A 16,824-nucleotide genomic window follows, 5' to 3' on the forward strand; every position below is an offset into this window, starting at 1 on the left:
TAAGTGTGAAGGGAAGCCACTGGGAGGTCTGAAGCTGTGGAGACCACTTGTGAGGCCACTGCCACCGTGTCTGTAGGCGACAGCACGGTGGCTCGCATTTGGGCTCAGCAAGGAAGAAGGAGAAACGTGGGCTGTTCCGGAAGTTGAGTTGACAGGATGGGACTCACTGGTGGCCTTGCTGCAGGAGGTGGGGTGGGGTGTCAGGGAAGGAGGTTTCAAAGGCTGACATGTTGGTTTGCGCCTGGAACAACTCAATGGATGGTGCTGCTACAGGGAAGACTGGGAAGAGACAGGGATTTCTCTTCTAAAGGAGGGGCTGCCTCACAATGGCGGAAGGGAGTGCTCGACTACCCTACTTGCTTTAACTGATTTAACCTTTAGAGCCACCCCACGTGTTGATGCTATTAGTACTACACCTACCTGCTTTACAGAGGGACAGACTGGGGTCAAGGAACTTCCCATGAACCCACAGCTAATAAATAACAGACCAAGGAGTCAATTCCAGAGCATATACCGCTTCTCTCACAGCTCCCGACCTTTAAAGAGGACCAAGGACTAATTTAGGCTCACAGTGAAAGCTTGGCCACTGCGGATCCAGAAGGAGAAAATCATGGAGGAACTACATGGTGCATGGCTACAGTGGAAGAAAGAGAAATGGACTGCAATCTGGGGATGTGCTTCCAAGACCAGGAGCTTCAATAGCAGGGAAGTGGAGCGGGCACACCCTCAGGAGGTGCCTTTTCCTCACCTGCTGCCTAGGGTGATTAGTTAATTCCTTCTTTATTCTCAACTCTCCTACCCCTCCTCACCAGCCTCCCTCAGCAATGATCTTTCCTCGTACTTGGCAAAGAACTAGAAGCCCATCAGTTGAAAAGCCCCCAGTGTGGTCACATTCCATGGAGGAACCCACCTACCTCTGAACTCCTCCTCTTCTCTGGCTGACTCAAAGGCTTCCTGCCTGGGGGGAGCTGCTCCCTCCCACAACTCAATTTCTCCTGTTCCACTCAGTCTTTCCAACTGCATTCTCACTTGCTCTCCCAACCTAATTAAACCCTAAATGCATCCCCCCATCTTACCGCTTCCCCCAGCTGAATGCACACCCACCCCTATGCTCTCCATCACAGCCTGAGTTCTCCTGGGAGCTCTTTCCACCAACTGGCAAGCCTTCACATCCCTCCAGTGATCAATCCACCCCTACCTAGCCAGTTTCTGTTTCCGTTTCCCACACAGGGCCAGTGGATACTTTTCCATCAGCATCTTAATGTCTCATCTGCTCTCCGTACACTTCACTGTGTCCCGCTGGGCTTCCATCAAGCACCCTCACGCGGTTTGCCGCCCACCTCTCTGGCTGCTCCTTCTTGGTCTGCTGTGGGAGTTCTAACTCCTTTGCCATACATCCGCTAAAAGTCAGAAATCTCTCCTAAACGTGCCCTAAACTGAACTCTACCATCACTGCCCACCCCATTGCACCACCTGATTCAGTTCCTCCTCCATTTCCCCCGTTAACACATGGAACCACCATCCACCCATCTGTTCAAGTCCCAAGACCCGGCAATTATCCTTGACAGCTCCTCTCGCCCATACCGTCAGTGAACCTGATGAAATAAAATGTTATATTTCAAGGCAGGACTAGAACAAATTAAACATAAAATTCTCTGTGTGTGTGTGTGTGTGTGTGTGTGTGTGTTTGGGCCTCCTCCCTCCTTCCCAAGTGCAGTGTGCATCTGCATTACACGTTAATCAGAGCACCTCAAAGATGGGAGTGCCCGCTCAACCGTAAAGATCCCTATTTCTTCTTCATTCTGACACCAGCAATGGGACTTCTTAAAAGAATAGAGTTCTTTCTGAACTCCATAAGGGGTCACGGCGTCTTGCTGCTTACTCTGTACAAGCTCACCTGGACTACCTGTTCCTTGGTGAACTTTATGTAAATTATCAGTATGTCATTTTGAGGTACTACAATTCTCTGTCTGGAAAACGTATATGACTGTGTCTTCGACTTCTAACAGCTTTCTGAAAATCTGCTTCTGGTGTTATAATCCTCAGCTTGGCTCAAATAAAACTCCCTTTTTTTCCTTCTTGATAGTTAATTGAATTTTCGTCAACAAATCAACCCCCCCAAGTCCTGTCTACTTTACCACTTAAATATCTTTCATGTCTGGTGTTTCTCTATCATCGCTACCATCTTCTCCCAGGTAGATGAATGCAGTAGGTGCCTAACTGGTCCTCACACTTGCCACCTCACCCCTCCCCATAAGTATCATCGCCACATAGCTTTTAGAGTGACCTTAAAGTGCACAGCTGAGGTAGTCACTCTCCTTCAATAGCTGCCCACTACCCTTAGCTCTCTGCCCACCGTGCTTTGGCCAAACTCCGCCTTCTTTCATTCCTCCTCTGCGCTAAAGTCCTATAAACCCTAGTCCTACATATGTCGTATTTCCTTAGCTTGGACTGAGATACAGAGAAAGAAATCACCATAGAGGCCAAGAAGGGATGTCTGCCTAGCTGTGTTGGGAGAGAGTGACTCGACTGACAGAAAGGAGAGTAGAGAAAGGGGAGGTAATTTTGTTTCAGTACCCTGGGGCTGCACCTGTTGTGTGAAAAAGCTCATGACCTGTAAATCCAATCAGAAAACAAAAACCAAACTGCATCTGACAGATTCTTCCTCATTTCACTGAAAAAAATCACGGCTTACACAATAGTCAGGTCAGGATAAAGACCACATCTACTACACAGGTTAAAAAGCGTTGTGCACCTGGAACACGTGAAAAACAAATACAGAAAACGGCCCCCTAGCGGAAACCAATCATCTACATTCTGAGACAGTAACATAAGAAGAAACCACTGAGATGGTGTTCCCTCCCTCTACTTACTCCTCCAGAGGAAAAGAACAGTCATCAAAGGCAAAAGGCAGTTACAGAAGCAATACCAAGAGCTGGCTTCACACTCAGAGGAGAACCCGCCTCCTCGTGGACTTCGAGGACTCTACACAGGAACCTTGGAACCTCGTCCAGTAACAACCTATAGAAATAACTCCTAAAACCATAATAATGGCTTTAACCCCACAACTCTGCTGGGTCCGTGGCAGCCACATACTTTTTATGGATGGTGACATTTTTCCACATTCCCCTCGTTTCAGAAATATCATATTCAATGATTTTCTTTTCTTTCTTGCTTGCTTTCTTTTCTTCCTTTCTTCCTCTCTCTCTCTCTCTCCTTCCTCTCTTCCTTTCCCTTTTTTTTTGATCACACCGTGCAGCTTACAGAATCTTAGTTCCCTGACCAGGCACTGAACCCGGGCCCTTGGCAGTGAAAGCGCTGAGTCCTAACCACTGGACCGTCAGGGAACTCCCAGGAATATCATATAAATGATTTTCAAACTGTTGTTACTGAGCCAAACTTGGGTCTACTTGCCCACACACAGTAAAGCCAATTGACTGACACTTGGCTGTGGTGATAGACGGTGCAGCAGTTTACTGCAGGGCGCCAAGCAAGGAGTTCAGGCCTTTTAAGCACTGGCTACCTGGACTCCTTGCTTGGTTCCCCGCACTAAATGCTGCACTTTCCTTCACCACAAGCTGGTGTCAGTAGATTGGCTTTACTGCAGGCGGGCAAGCGGATCCAAGTTTGGCTCGGTAACAATTTTGGACTCAAGACCTTGGCGTTGCCAGCAAAAGGTCCCATAGGGTCCTGTTCAGTTACACTGTCATTTCATACACAACTTTAAAAAATTCTGAACACTCTTAAGAGGTTTTGTTTGTTTGTTTGTTTTGTTTTTTCCTTTAAGGAACTAAGACTTAGGGATTTCCGTCGAGGTCCAGTGGTTAAGGCTCCACACTTCCATTGCAGGGGGCGTGGGTTTGATCCTTGATTCGGGAACTAAGATCCCGCATGCTGCATGGCTTGGCCAAAAAAAAAAAGGAAAAGGGATACTAAGACTTACAGTTCTTAATTGACCTATTACAGACAGACAGACAGACAGACAATCAGAACCTACTGCCTTTCTGTTTCTAAAAACACTAACAACACTGCCGGGACTAATTTAAGACAAAGGTGTGCTCAGGTGCCTCAGATTAGTTTTCAAATCTTAAATACTACAGGCGGTGTCTGTGGGTGAGATTATTTTATTTTAATAAGATTTATTATTTAAATATTACTATATTTAAATAATAATGATAAATATTAACAACAAAATTTAAATAATATTTAAATATTTAGATATTATTTAAATAATAATAAAAGATCTTCTTTTAACCTTTTAAGATCCTAAATTTCGATTTGAGCCTTTTGAGACATTCTGCTGGTTACTCACGTGAGTGTGGATGTGAGGGGTGCATATTGGGCTCACCTGGGTAAGTATTTCTCTCAAAATAATGTACCGGGCCAATCTTAAGTGTGGAACAAAGAGGTGTATTTTGAAGCACTTCTCTTCATTTAAAAAATATATATATAGGGCTTCCCTGGTGGCGCAGTGGTTAAGAATCAGGCGGGCCCAGCTTCGAGCCCTGGCCTGGAAGGATCTCACATGCTGGAGAGCAACTAAGCCTGTGCGCCACAACTACTGAGCATGCGCTCTAGGGCCCGCGAGTCACAACTACTGAAGCCTGCGTGCCTAGAACCCGTGCTCCGCAACAAGAGAAGCCACCGCAGTGAGAAGCCCGCGCACCGCAACGAAGAGTAGCCCCCGCTCGCCACAACCAGGGGAAGCCCTTGCTCAGCAACGAAGACCCAACGCAGCCAAAGATGAATTAAAAAAAAAATTTTTTTTTGAATAAAGTAACAAAAACTGTAGTTTTGTGGTATTCTGGTGTTTTGGGGGAGCCGGAGGGATTCCCGAAATGTGGTAATTCTGTACATTTTTACTGAATTTTTTTTAAACTTTTAATTGTTATCACCTTTATTGTTAATCAGCAGGTCTGTTTAAAGTTCACTTTCATTTTTGGTCTTTTTTGGCCCTGCTAGGCAGCTTTCCGGATCTTAGTTCCCTGACCAGGGACTGAACCAGAGCCCTGGCGGTGAAAACACCTAACCACCAGGAAATTCCCGTAGGCTATATTTGTGAAAAAATCACTTGCCACCTGAATACGAAAGGTTATGCACCCCCAACCCCTACCAACAAAAACCATCACTTCACGGCGGGCTACGCTTTTCTTTGAAAAAGAAAAAGCTATCATTTCTACAGTACTTTAATACTTCCACGCCATGTACTAACCCCCTAACTTGGATCACGTCGTTTAATCTTGGAAATAACCCTAAAAGATGGAGGAAACGGAAACTTATAATGTGTCCCCCTGAAGTCTAGAATATTCATCATCAAAAATTTCTAAAAAACAAATACAGTGAAAAAAATACCCTTAATCAACAAATGATTGGAGAAAAAGGATATGAGATAAACACAAGGGACTTTGACAAGGAGCAAAACCACCTTCATAGATTACAATTAAGGAGTAAGGAACTCCCTCCTCCAAGTCAGAAGTACAACAAAGATGAACAAGAAACAACAACCGGAGAACCCAGAAACAGCAAGGTAAGCAGCAGAACTTGAACACTCACTGAAATCACACGGTAAGCTACCACAAGCCCTAGCTATCTACGAACTATCGCGAGACACAAAAAGTGAAGCAAACAAGAAAGAGAAACACGAAAAAAAGCTACCCCCACTGTTCTTTAACGAGACACAACTACAAACGAACCCACTCAGACGGCGCTCTCTCCCTCTTTCTCTCCCTAAGGAAGAGAAGAACGATCATCAATGGCTAGTGACAGCTGCAAAAACAACGCCAAGAGCCAGCTTCACGCTCAGGAAAGAACACTGCGTCTCCTCCTCGTGGGTTCGGGTGCTCTACACGTTCAGAGAAACTTCTCTAGTAACGAACTATAGAAATGATCCCTGAAAGTATAGTCTTGGCCATAGCTCGCAAGTCACTGCTGGGTCTGTGGGAGCCGCACACTTTACACTGACGGCGAGATCGTTTCCCCGTTCCTAAGTCTACTGGAAAAAAGAGAAAGAGCTCTTCCAATACAATCTTTCAAACGCTATCACTTACCAACTCATTGTAACATTTTAACTGGAAATGTAATTTAACAAGTTTTAAAACAGCCACTCTTAATTAACATAATACTGAATGACAGCCAATGACAACCCGCGTCTTTAAAGCCCAGGAGGCGTTCCCTCCACAGATCTGGTAAAACCACCTCGCCCCTGAAAAGCTATAAAGGAAAGGGTGGGCCGTTGCCTTTGCTAGTGAGAACCTAGCTGATTCCATTGAGCAATAAGATATATGTAAGATATATATTATCTTAGCTGTTTCATTCAAAGCTGTCCTACAGGTTTGACTTTCAAACTCTGGTAAGAGGTCACCGTGACTGAGGCAGGGAAAGGGGGACTGGGTGGCTGAGAACCAGTGCTGGAAGGCAGAACCTTTTGGCTTTTTATCACATGACCGTATTACCTGTTCACACTTTCTGAGTTTTTAAAAGACACCTGGTTGCTGCATCGGACATCATTTCTTCCCTCCACAAATACCTGAGTGCCAGCTACGACAATACTAGCTACCATTTATCGTGAGCTTGACAGGCACCGGTCATCGTTCTAAGTGCTTTAACTATGAGATCAATACAAGTATATGCCAGTTTTATGGACAGGGGAACTGAGGCACAGAAAGGCTAGGTAACTTGCCTGAGGTCTGTTAAACAGCCGAGCTGGTAGGTGTCACCTTAACCATCATCCCAGTTTTCCATGTTGTAAAATAAAGACACTCTAGGCACTGGGCAAACAGAGGCCCCTACTCACAAAAAGCTTACATTCTAGTGAGGGAGAGAGCTGACGACAAACACCCAAGAGGACCAGAGGATGAGGCATGCAGAGGATTTTAAGTGTCGAGACAGAGAGGGACTTGGTGGCTACTTTAGATCTGGGTGCTCAGGGAAGGCCTCTTTTTGGAGGTTGCATTTAAGCAGAGAAAACAACGAATGGAAGGCAAAGACCCAAGGAAAGGAACAAGGTTGTGTGTTTCAGCAACTGAAGACAGCTGGAGAACACAGGGTAGGAGAGAGGGGGCAGGTGCAGGCAGGCAGGCAGGTATCTGCGGATTTTCTAGGCAAGGCCTGGGGAGCCTGGATTTTAAGTGTGAAGGGAAGCCACTGGGAGGTCTGAAGCTGTGGAGACCACTTGTGAGGCCACTGCCACCGTGTCTGTAGGCGACAGCACGGTGGCTCGCATTTGGGCTCAGCAAGGAAGAAGGAGAAACGTGGGCTGTTCCGGAAGTTGAGTTGACAGGATGGGACTCACTGGTGGCCTTGCTGCAGGAGGTGGGGTGGGGTGTCAGGGAAGGAGGTTTCAAAGGCTGACATGTTGGTTTGCGCCTGGAACAACTCAATGGATGGTGCTGCTACAGGGAAGACTGGGAAGAGACAGGGATTTCTCTTCTAAAGGAGGGGCTGCCTCACAATGGCGGAAGGGAGTGCTCGACTACTGTACTTGCTTTAACGATATTTCTAAAGCTTGAACTTTGAAACCACATGGTGAGTAAGGAAAAAAAGAAACCTAACTGGGGGCTTCCCTGGTGGCGCAGTGGTTGGGAGTCCGCCTGCCGATGCAGGGGACACGGGTTCGTGCCCCCGTCCGGGAGGATCCCACGTGCCGCGGAGCGGCTGGGCCCGTGGGCCATGGCCGCTGAGCCTGCGTGTCCGGAGCCTGTGCTCCGCAACGGGAGAGGCCACAACAGTGAGAGGCCCACGTACTGCAAAAATAAAAAAAAAAAAAAAGAAACCTAACTTGGTTAGAAGCAACCTACATAGCTAAACCGCTATAAGTGTAAAAAAAAAAAAAAAGCACTCTGATTGTTCTTTAGCGGAACAGAATTACAAACAAAACCGCTCAATGAGCGTTCTCTTCTTAAGAACAAGACCGATCATCAACATGTAGTAGTAACTGTAAAAACAACACCAGGGGCCGCCTTCACGCTCAGAATAAAACACTACATCTCCACGGCTTCGGGTGTTCTAACATGGCCTTCAAACTTTATCTAACAACAAACCACAAAAATAAGCTTTATATCTACAACCTTCATCTGGACATCGAAGTCCCTGCTGGGTACGTGGCAGCCGCCCACCTTTTACTGATGGCGACAGTTTTGTCAAGTCCCTCGCCCCCGGAGAAACATTTTTTATCTTATATCCCATAACTACTCCGTGAAAGGGCAAAGTTCAAAACACCATTTTCGCCTGTAAACCTTCCAGAAACACTTCAAAGCAGCAACAGGCCTCATCAACATACGGCTTCCTGGCAGGCAATCACGCGCTGCGCGCATGACTCCTACCCAAGGCTGCTATTACCCCGTCCCCCGGGTCCAGGACGGGTCGCGTCGCCCCTCTGTAGGCTAAGCAAACGAGCTTCCCGCCACCGATCCCTCTGGACTGCCTCTTGCCTGCTGGAGAAATCCGCTGACTTGGAGAGACCAGGTTTCCTTTGCCTTGAAAAAGAGAGTTGGGGGAAGAAGGACAAAAGAGGGACACAGAACTAGTGTAATCCCGCATAATAACGAAGGTACCCATGGTGGTTTATGAGTGCCTTCTCCATGATAGGCATTTTAACCCATTGTCTCACTTCATCCTCTAAACAAGTGAAGGAAAAGGGTGTGATTATTTCCCCATTCTCATACATGCTGGCTAGAGCATCCGTCACACAGGTCCTCAAGTGAACCACAGGTAGGTACTAGGTACATTTGGCACTGGATCAAGTCTGGGTTCTTTCTGGAAAGCCAAGGTGTTTCCATCAGGAGTTCTAGTCTCCAATTGAATTCATTTCTCTAAGAAAACACTGAAGGGAATTCCCTGGTGGTCCAGTGGTTAGGACTCCCCGCTTTCACGGCAGTGGGCTGGGGTTCGATCCCTGGTCGGGGAACTAAGATCCCACGCAGTGGCAAAAAATTTTTTTAAAAAGCACTAAATACACCATCCCTCAAAGTTCAGCCTTGAATGACTGATCTTCCTGGCTTCCAAATCTCAGAGGAAGCCGACCCATTTACTTGTGGCAAAAGTTGGTCCCAGGGACTTCCCTGGTGGCGCAGTGGTTAAGAATCCACCTGCCAATGCAGGGGACACGGGTCAAGCCCTGGTCCAGGAAGATCCCACATGCCGCGGAGCAACTAAGCCCGTGTGCCACAACTACTGAGCCTGCACACTAGAGCCCATGAGCCACAACTGCTGAGCCCTCATGCCACAACTACTGAAGTCTGCACGCCTAGAGCCTGTGCTCTGCAACAAGAGAAGCTAGCACAAAGAGAAGCCAGCGCACCACAACAATGTGTAGCCCCCGCTCGCCACAACTAGAGAAAGCCTGCGCACAGCAAAGCAACAAAGACCCAACACAGCCAAAAATAAATAACAATAAAATAAAAAAATTTATTAAAAAAAAAAAAAGTTGGTCCCAGCTTCTCCTCAAAGAACACACCTGATATACGATGGTGGGTAACTGTTTTCAGCATTTAACTTCCTGTTGTAAAGATGCTTCTGACGTCCTCCAGCATGCCAGAAAGCACAGTACTGCATGGACATACACGTGGTTTCCTGAATCAACCACATTTTTATTGCATCATAGTGACATGACTAACGTGACTCTCAGGTTCATCTCATCTAACCACTTCTAATAGAATCTCCTTAGAGACAGCCAAATGCTCTGAATTAAATCCCTTCAGGGAAACGGACAGTGTTGGGGCAAAAAGTTCTGGGACACATCTCCTTGGGGTCAGAGCACGTTCCTTATGTCTTAAAGAGTTATAAAGTGCCTTCCAGTCACTTTCACCCAAGGGCCCCTTGTCTTTGATCTGGGCCCTTCCTTATCTAAGACTTTTCCACTCTGTGTTTCTCCACCCTTTCTGTGGATCCCTCACCATCCATGCCATCCCTTGGCCTCCTATGAGCAGATTCTTAGCTCTCGTCACCTTCTCCAGATGCCTTCCCTCACTTTCCCAGCTAACAGTGACCACTATGTGCTCTGTGTCCCTAATTATCCTTGTAAGTGCCTCTACATAGCTCACTGTGTTATAAATGCATTTATTTTCCCCTACTCAACTGTGAGGTCTTTAAAAGCAGGAACCAGGTCATATTTACCTTTGCATCTGCAGTCCCTTGCCAGCCATAGTAGATGCCCAACAAATGCAGACTAACTGAATGCATGATGAATCAATGTATGTATTGTTCTTTCCCTCAACCTGGTAACTGACATAACTGTTGGGAACCACCTGGTTTTCCCCTCCTTTTTTCTCTACTCCTGCCCCAACAAGGGCACCCTGTCTGTAAAACAGTGAGATTCCTGCCAGCAGGGTTTTCAGCCCTCTTCGCTTGATCATCCTTGGTTTCAAAACATGGATATGCAGACAGATCTCTTCTGGGCTGCTGGCTCATATACCCAGCTTCTATTTGATATTCCACTTAGCTGAATCACAGGTGTCTAACTCAGCTGGTCCAGACTGACTTCCAATAGCTTCTTTCCCAAACCTATTCCTCTTTCTGGCAATGACACCACATTCAACCCAGTTGCTCAAACCAAAAACAAGTCATCCGACTCTTTTCTCCCTCTCCTCACATACCTCAGAGCCTTCCGCAGCCAGAGCAACCATTTAGAAATAGAACTCTACTCTCAGGTATCTGGCACAAGAGCTCCTACAACCCTTGGAATTTCCTTAGCGTTAGGAGTGATAAGCGTCTCTGGGATGCTGATGAGATGACTCTCGGCTGAGGGGTTCTGGGATAGCTTCAGGATGGGCTGGTCACCAGAAAGACCAAGACCAATTCATGATTAGAGGGTTGGGACTTTCAGCTCTGCCACAACCCTCCACTTCAAACCTTGTCCCACCTCCAGCAGGAGAGAGGGGCTGAAGATTGAGATCAGTCACCAATGGCCAAATCAATCATGCCTAAATAATGAAACCTCCATAAAACCCCTAACTGATCAGGTCTGGAGAACTTCCAGGTTGGTAAACTGACTGAAGTGCTGGAAGGGTGGTGTACCCCAAGAGGGCATGGAAGCTCCAAGCGCGCACACACACGCCATGCCTTGCCCTAAATCTCTTTCATCTGGCTGTTCCTGAATTGTGTTCTTTGTTATAAACCATATTAATAATTACATAAAATGTTAATGGACTAAACCCTCCAGTTAAAAGGCAGAGAGTATCAGAATGGATTTTAAAGCACAAATCCCAACCCTGTGCTCTCTACAGAAGACATATGTTAACTCTAAAGATATTCCATAAATAGTAAGCATAAGGAGTCTGAAGCGGCTGTACAGCAGAAGAAGTAGACTTCAAGACAACGAGTATTACCAGAGCTACGAAGGGACATCTCTTAATGATAATAGGGTCGATTCACCAGGAAGCTGTAACCATCCTAAATACGGAGGCACCTATTACCAAAATCCTTCCAACAGCCCACGAGGCCTGGTGTGGTTTCAGATTACCTTGCCAGCTTCACCCCCATACCACTCTCTCCCACCACTTTGCCTTTTCCTCCAACTCAAGTGATCCACACACTTCTCTTTTCTATCCTCAGGGCCTTTGCATCCCTTTAAACCTCCCTTGCCTCCAACTTTTACCTTTTACTTCTTTCCCGTCAACGTTTCTTCTTTAGGGCCCAAGCCTAAATATCACTTTCTCTTGGAATTTTCCCTTGATTACCTCCCAGATGAGGCTGAGATGTACCTTTTGTGTTCCTTCGCCTCCTGCCCTTCTCAGGACTGCAATTACCGACTCATGTCTGTTTCTTCTGCTGGATTATACTCTCTGGAAGGCAGGGCTGTACATCTTTCCTTGGCTGCTCTAACCCCGAGGCTCAATTAATATACATGTAATAAAAAAATGAATGAAGTCTGGTCTGAGGTTCTGGAACTCATCCTTTGGGTTTTAGAACTCATATAATCTGTAGTATCTGGTCTTCTGAGTGGGATGAACTAAGCAGGATGCGATCAGGAAACAACTTCTCCTCTACTACCCTCAAGGACACTCTGTCAGTTAGTTTTCGCAGCCCCTCTCCTGAGAGGCACCTCAGGCAGATTGCATGCTCTTTCAGTCACGCTGAGGCAGTCAAAGCACAGTCTCATTTCAGGTAATAAATTGCCCAGTCCTTCTGAAATCAAAACCTCTTCCTTGCTCTTCCACTCCTCTGATCTCAAGGCTGTTTCTGACAACTCCAGAGCTGAAGCAGGGAGAGAACCAATGAGATGACAAGCGGCAAAGGCCTTTGTATTTAGCTGATGCTCTTTGTTGCCTGTGGCTTTGTCCTAATGCCTGCTCTTTTGTGGGAGGGGTTAGTGGGTCCTTCAGGTATCTCCACTCTACTGCACACCGCCCTAATGCAGGCCATTGCCCTCTCCTGCTGACTTCTTTTTTTTTTTTAATTTTTATTGGAGTATAGTTGATTTACAATGTTGTGTTAGTTTCTGCTGTACAGCTAAGTGAATCAGTTATACATATACATATATCCACTCTTTTTTAGATTCTTTTCCCATATAGGTCATTATAGAGTACTGAGTAGAGTCCCCTATGCTACACAGTAGGTCCTTATTAGTTATCTGTTTTATATATAGTAGTGTGTGTATGTTAATCCCAATCTCCAAATTTATCCCTCCCGTCCCCTTTACACACTGATAACCAAAAGTTTGTTTTCTACGTCTGTGACTCTCTTTCTGTTTTGTAAGTTCATTCGTTATCATTTTTTAAGATTCCACATATAAGCGATATCATATGGTATTTGTCTTTCTCTGTCTGACCTACTTCACTTAGTATGATAATCTCTAGGTCCATCCATGTTGATGCAAATGGCATTAATTCATTCTTTGTTATGTCTGAGTAATATTCCACCAGTTATAAGTACTACATCTTCTTTATCCATTCATCTGTTGATGGACATTTAGGTTGCTTCCATGTTTTGGCTATTATAAATAGTGCTGCTATGAACACTGGGGTGCATGTATCTTTTTGAATTAGAGTTTTCTCCAGATATATGCCTAAGAGTGGTATATGGTAGTTCTATTTTTAGATTTTTTTTTTTTTTGCAGTACGCGGGCCTCTCACTGTTGTGGCCTCTCCCGTTGAGGAGCACAGGCTCCGGATGCGCAGGCTCAGCGGCCATGGCTCACGGGCCCAGCCGCTCCGCGGCATGTGGGATCTTCCCGGACCGGGGCATGAACCCGTGTCCCCTGCATCGGCAGGCGGACTCTCAACCACTGTGCCACCAGGGAAGCCCTATTTTTAGTTTTTTAAGAAACCTCCATACTGTTCTCCATAATGGTTGTACCAATTTTCATTCTCACCAACAGTGTAGAAGGGTTCCGTTTTCTCCACAGCCTCTCCAGCATTTATTGTTTGTAGACTTTTTGATGACAGCCATTCTGACCAGTGTGAGATGATACCTCAATGTAGTTCTGGTTTTCATTTCTGCTGACTTCTTGCTACATCTCCAGCCTCTCTGTTGGGATTCTTCCTTTCTTCATAGGTGAGGTCCGTTTAGATGGCTCAGCTACTCTGCATAGAGTCCACCTACCCCACAACTGATGAAAGTATGGCTACTCCAGAAGCTGATCTCTTATGCTCATCCAGCCAACAAGAACTGCTCCAGGTAGGAGGCAGATGGCAGTCCTCCTGACCCCTAAATTCCAGGTAACATGCCAGGTTCTATTCATGCTACCTTGGTGGCAGCTGGGGTGGGCTGGCATGTTTCTGTTGTTCAGCAGTCTGGGCCATAGGCTCCCAACTCTCCTGCTTGTAGGCATCACACATCACAACTCTCTCCATGAGGTTCACCTGAATGGCCTCTTACTAGGCTTGAGGCTGGGAAAGAGGGAAAAGCCACAGCATTCCATTCCTGTGAATGCCTTTGAAACAATCTTTCCACTGACACTCCCACCGCTACCCCATCACCTTCTCTTAGATAGGCCTGACGTGGGTGATGGAGTTGAAGGTCCAAGATCATTTTGGCCATCTCCTAAGAAGCCTTGCTTTAGACTGTGGGGGCATTTATCACCCCTTGTTCTTCACTCTGAGGATTTAGACGAAATTTCCAGGCACAGATAAAGTCCTGCTTCATATCCAGTTATACCTGTCAACCTCATCCCCTGCTCTAGTTTAATGTCAAAAATTTGAAGATGCATTAAGTCAGAGAAAGACAAGTATTGTATGATATCACTTATATGTGGAAGCTAAAAATAAAACAAAGTAGTGAATCTGACAAAGAAGACTCACAGATATAGAGAACAAACTAGTCCTTACCAGTGGGGAGAAGGAAGTGGGGAGGAGCAGAACAGGGGTAGGGGATTAAGAGGTACAAACTACAATGTATAAAATAAGTAAGCTACAAGGGTATATCGTACAACACAGGGAATATAGCCAATAGCTTATAATAACTATAAGTGGAGTATAACTTTTAAAAATTGTGAATCACTATGTTGTACACCTGAAACTTACATAATATTGTATATTAACTGTACCTCAAAAAAAAGAGTTTTAAAAAAAAGAATTTGAAGATGCAGAACATTCAGGAGATGTCTAGGAGATAAAAAATGTCCTAGAACTCTGCTTCTGATACTGGAGGATGTGGATAGACAGACACTAGAAGTCATAGCATACCTATCTTGAACATCAATTTTTATATTAAAACATGAATGTGTTATGAGGTAAAGTGCAAAATCTTTGAGGGGGTAGAAAACAGAAACTTTCGAATAAATTGAGTTCACCATCAGCCACTTCATCTATAGATTCTAGGGGTGGTACATGGAAACCCTTGAGATCTTTTTTTTTTGGCCCACACTGCACAGCATGTGGGATCTTATTTCCCTGACCAGGGATAGAACCTGTGCCCCCTGCATTGGAAGCACGGAGTCTTAACCATTGGACTGCCAGGGAAGACCCCAGAAGCACCTGAAAAGTTTTTGAGAGAAGTATTTTTGGGGTAGTTGGGTCCTACAAAAACTGGTGTTACGGGACTTCCCTGGTGGTCCAGTGGGTAAGACTCCACGCTCCCAATGCAGGGGGCCCGGTTTCAATCTCTGGTCAGGGAACTAGATCCTGCATGCATGCCACAACTAAGAGCCCGCATGCTGCAACTAAGACCCGGCGCAGGCAAAATAAATAAATAAATAAACATTAAAAACAAAACAAAACTGGTGTTACCTTTCTGGAAGTCCTCAGGAATACTGTTGAGGCAAATAGAGAAACACTGTAGAAAAATTAGGTCACCCTGACTGTTCCACAAACCAGCTGAGAGAAGCCTTATAAGCCTTCCCTTTAATATTAAGGAGGAAGAGGGGGAATCTCACAGGTCTTCTGGTTATTTTAGAAAAAGCAGGTCTGGATCTCTAGATCAGGGGCAAATACCAGCAGAGGTTTTGTTTGTGTATGTTTTTTTGTGTTTGTTTGTTTGTTCTTTCGAAGATTGCCTGAGCTATGTTTCTTATTTCTGTCTGCTCTACAGGCTGAGGTGCCTGTAGCCTACAGCAAAAAACAGAAACAAACCCAAAACACCCTGAAAACAAAAGTACCAAGTGCCTCTAAGGAGCAAGGAAGAAGAGAGCTGTGAAAACTGGCCTTCTCTCCACCATAGGCCTCAGAAGACTTAGTGGGCAGAGTAGATTTGAAGGAGAAAAGGGAATCAGGCAGAATCCAAGGTGGGTGGCTGGGGCCTGAGGAGAAACCCTCAGGAGCCTAATGGTTGGAAGACTTTATGGTTCCTTAGCACATAACAAAACAAAACAGCCTCCACCAATTTAAGACCGCTACTGAACAATCTGACTGCACTGGTAAAGAACATCTCATCTCTAAACTTAACTTCCAGTTTCCCCAAGAACTCACAGTTTTATGATGTACCTGGTTTTCCTTCTGATGTTATTCAGTGATGTGAATCAAGTCACATCTGCCATTTCAATACGGTGCCTACCTTTCTTAAGAATCTTCTTCACTTTCACATAGTTCCCCTGTTTGACATACTCGTGAAGCTGTGCTTCCAAGGAGTCATTTCTTAACGAACCAAGTTGAACAGGACAGGGGACTGGAAGATGAACGGCCCGAGACATCCTGTTTCAAAAGAAAGCAACATGCTCTAACTGAATCAGAAATGCAAGGAAAAAAATGTCGATTCTTTCACATTTCTTTCACTTCTTGTCCATTTTCATTGATAATGAACAGCATTAGGGGACAATTACTGAAATTCTACAAGATTAGGGACTTCCCTGGTGGTCCAGTGGTTAAGACTCTGCGCTTCCACTGCCAGGGGCCCGGGTTTGATCCCTGGTCAGGGAACTAAGATCCCACATGCCGCGTGGCATGGCCAAAAAATGTAAAAATAAATTCTACAAGATTAAAGTTTATTCTCAATGTTACTGTTGAAATTGAAGAACTCAACATATTTATCATCAATTCCTTGAAGTGAAAAAGTGACGACTACCAAAAATTAAAATCAGAAATACATGTATTTGTTGCGTCATTAAGACAATTAGGAGAGTATTAACTTTGTGGGATTTTTTTGTTTTGTTTTTTGCGGCTTGCGGGATCTTAGTTCCCCGACCAGGGATTGAACCCACACCCTCAGGAGTGAAAGCACGGAGTCCTAACCATTGGACTGCCAGGGAATTCCCGGAGGGTATTAACTTTGAACGGCTAGTATACAAATGCAGTCATTTATGTAGGAAAGTAGATAGTATGTGTGTTGGGTTCCCTGTTCAGACTCTGAAGTTCTCGTCCTGGCTCTGTCACCTCCCTAACTGTGTGACCTTGGAGAAATTATATAACTGATGGGCCTCAATTTCCTCATCTGTAAATGGGGGTAATAATAACC

At 45.4% G+C, this 16,824-nt stretch overlaps 2 non-coding genes and 1 pseudogene across 2 annotated transcripts; all 3 read right to left on the bottom strand.

The window, feature by feature from the left end:
• Positions 1-2,840: 2,840 nt before the first annotated feature.
• On the bottom strand, positions 2,841-3,050 carry LOC117309923 (small nucleolar RNA U3). The gene has a single exon (XR_004524209.1). It is a non-coding gene; the product is annotated as a small nucleolar RNA U3 (small nucleolar RNA).
• A 2,642-nt stretch (positions 3,051-5,692) lies between these two features.
• Positions 5,693-5,906, bottom strand: LOC117309921 (small nucleolar RNA U3). Its single transcript, XR_004524206.1, has one exon. It is a non-coding gene; the product is annotated as a small nucleolar RNA U3 (small nucleolar RNA).
• A 1,968-nt stretch (positions 5,907-7,874) lies between these two features.
• LOC117309924 (small nucleolar RNA U3) lies at positions 7,875-8,065 on the bottom strand (annotated as a pseudogene).
• Positions 8,066-16,824: the final 8,759 nt, after the last annotated feature.

The sequence above is a fragment of the Tursiops truncatus genome, chromosome 20, assembly GCF_011762595.2.
Source record: "Tursiops truncatus isolate mTurTru1 chromosome 20, mTurTru1.mat.Y, whole genome shotgun sequence".
NCBI lineage: Eukaryota > Metazoa > Chordata > Mammalia > Artiodactyla > Delphinidae > Tursiops > Tursiops truncatus.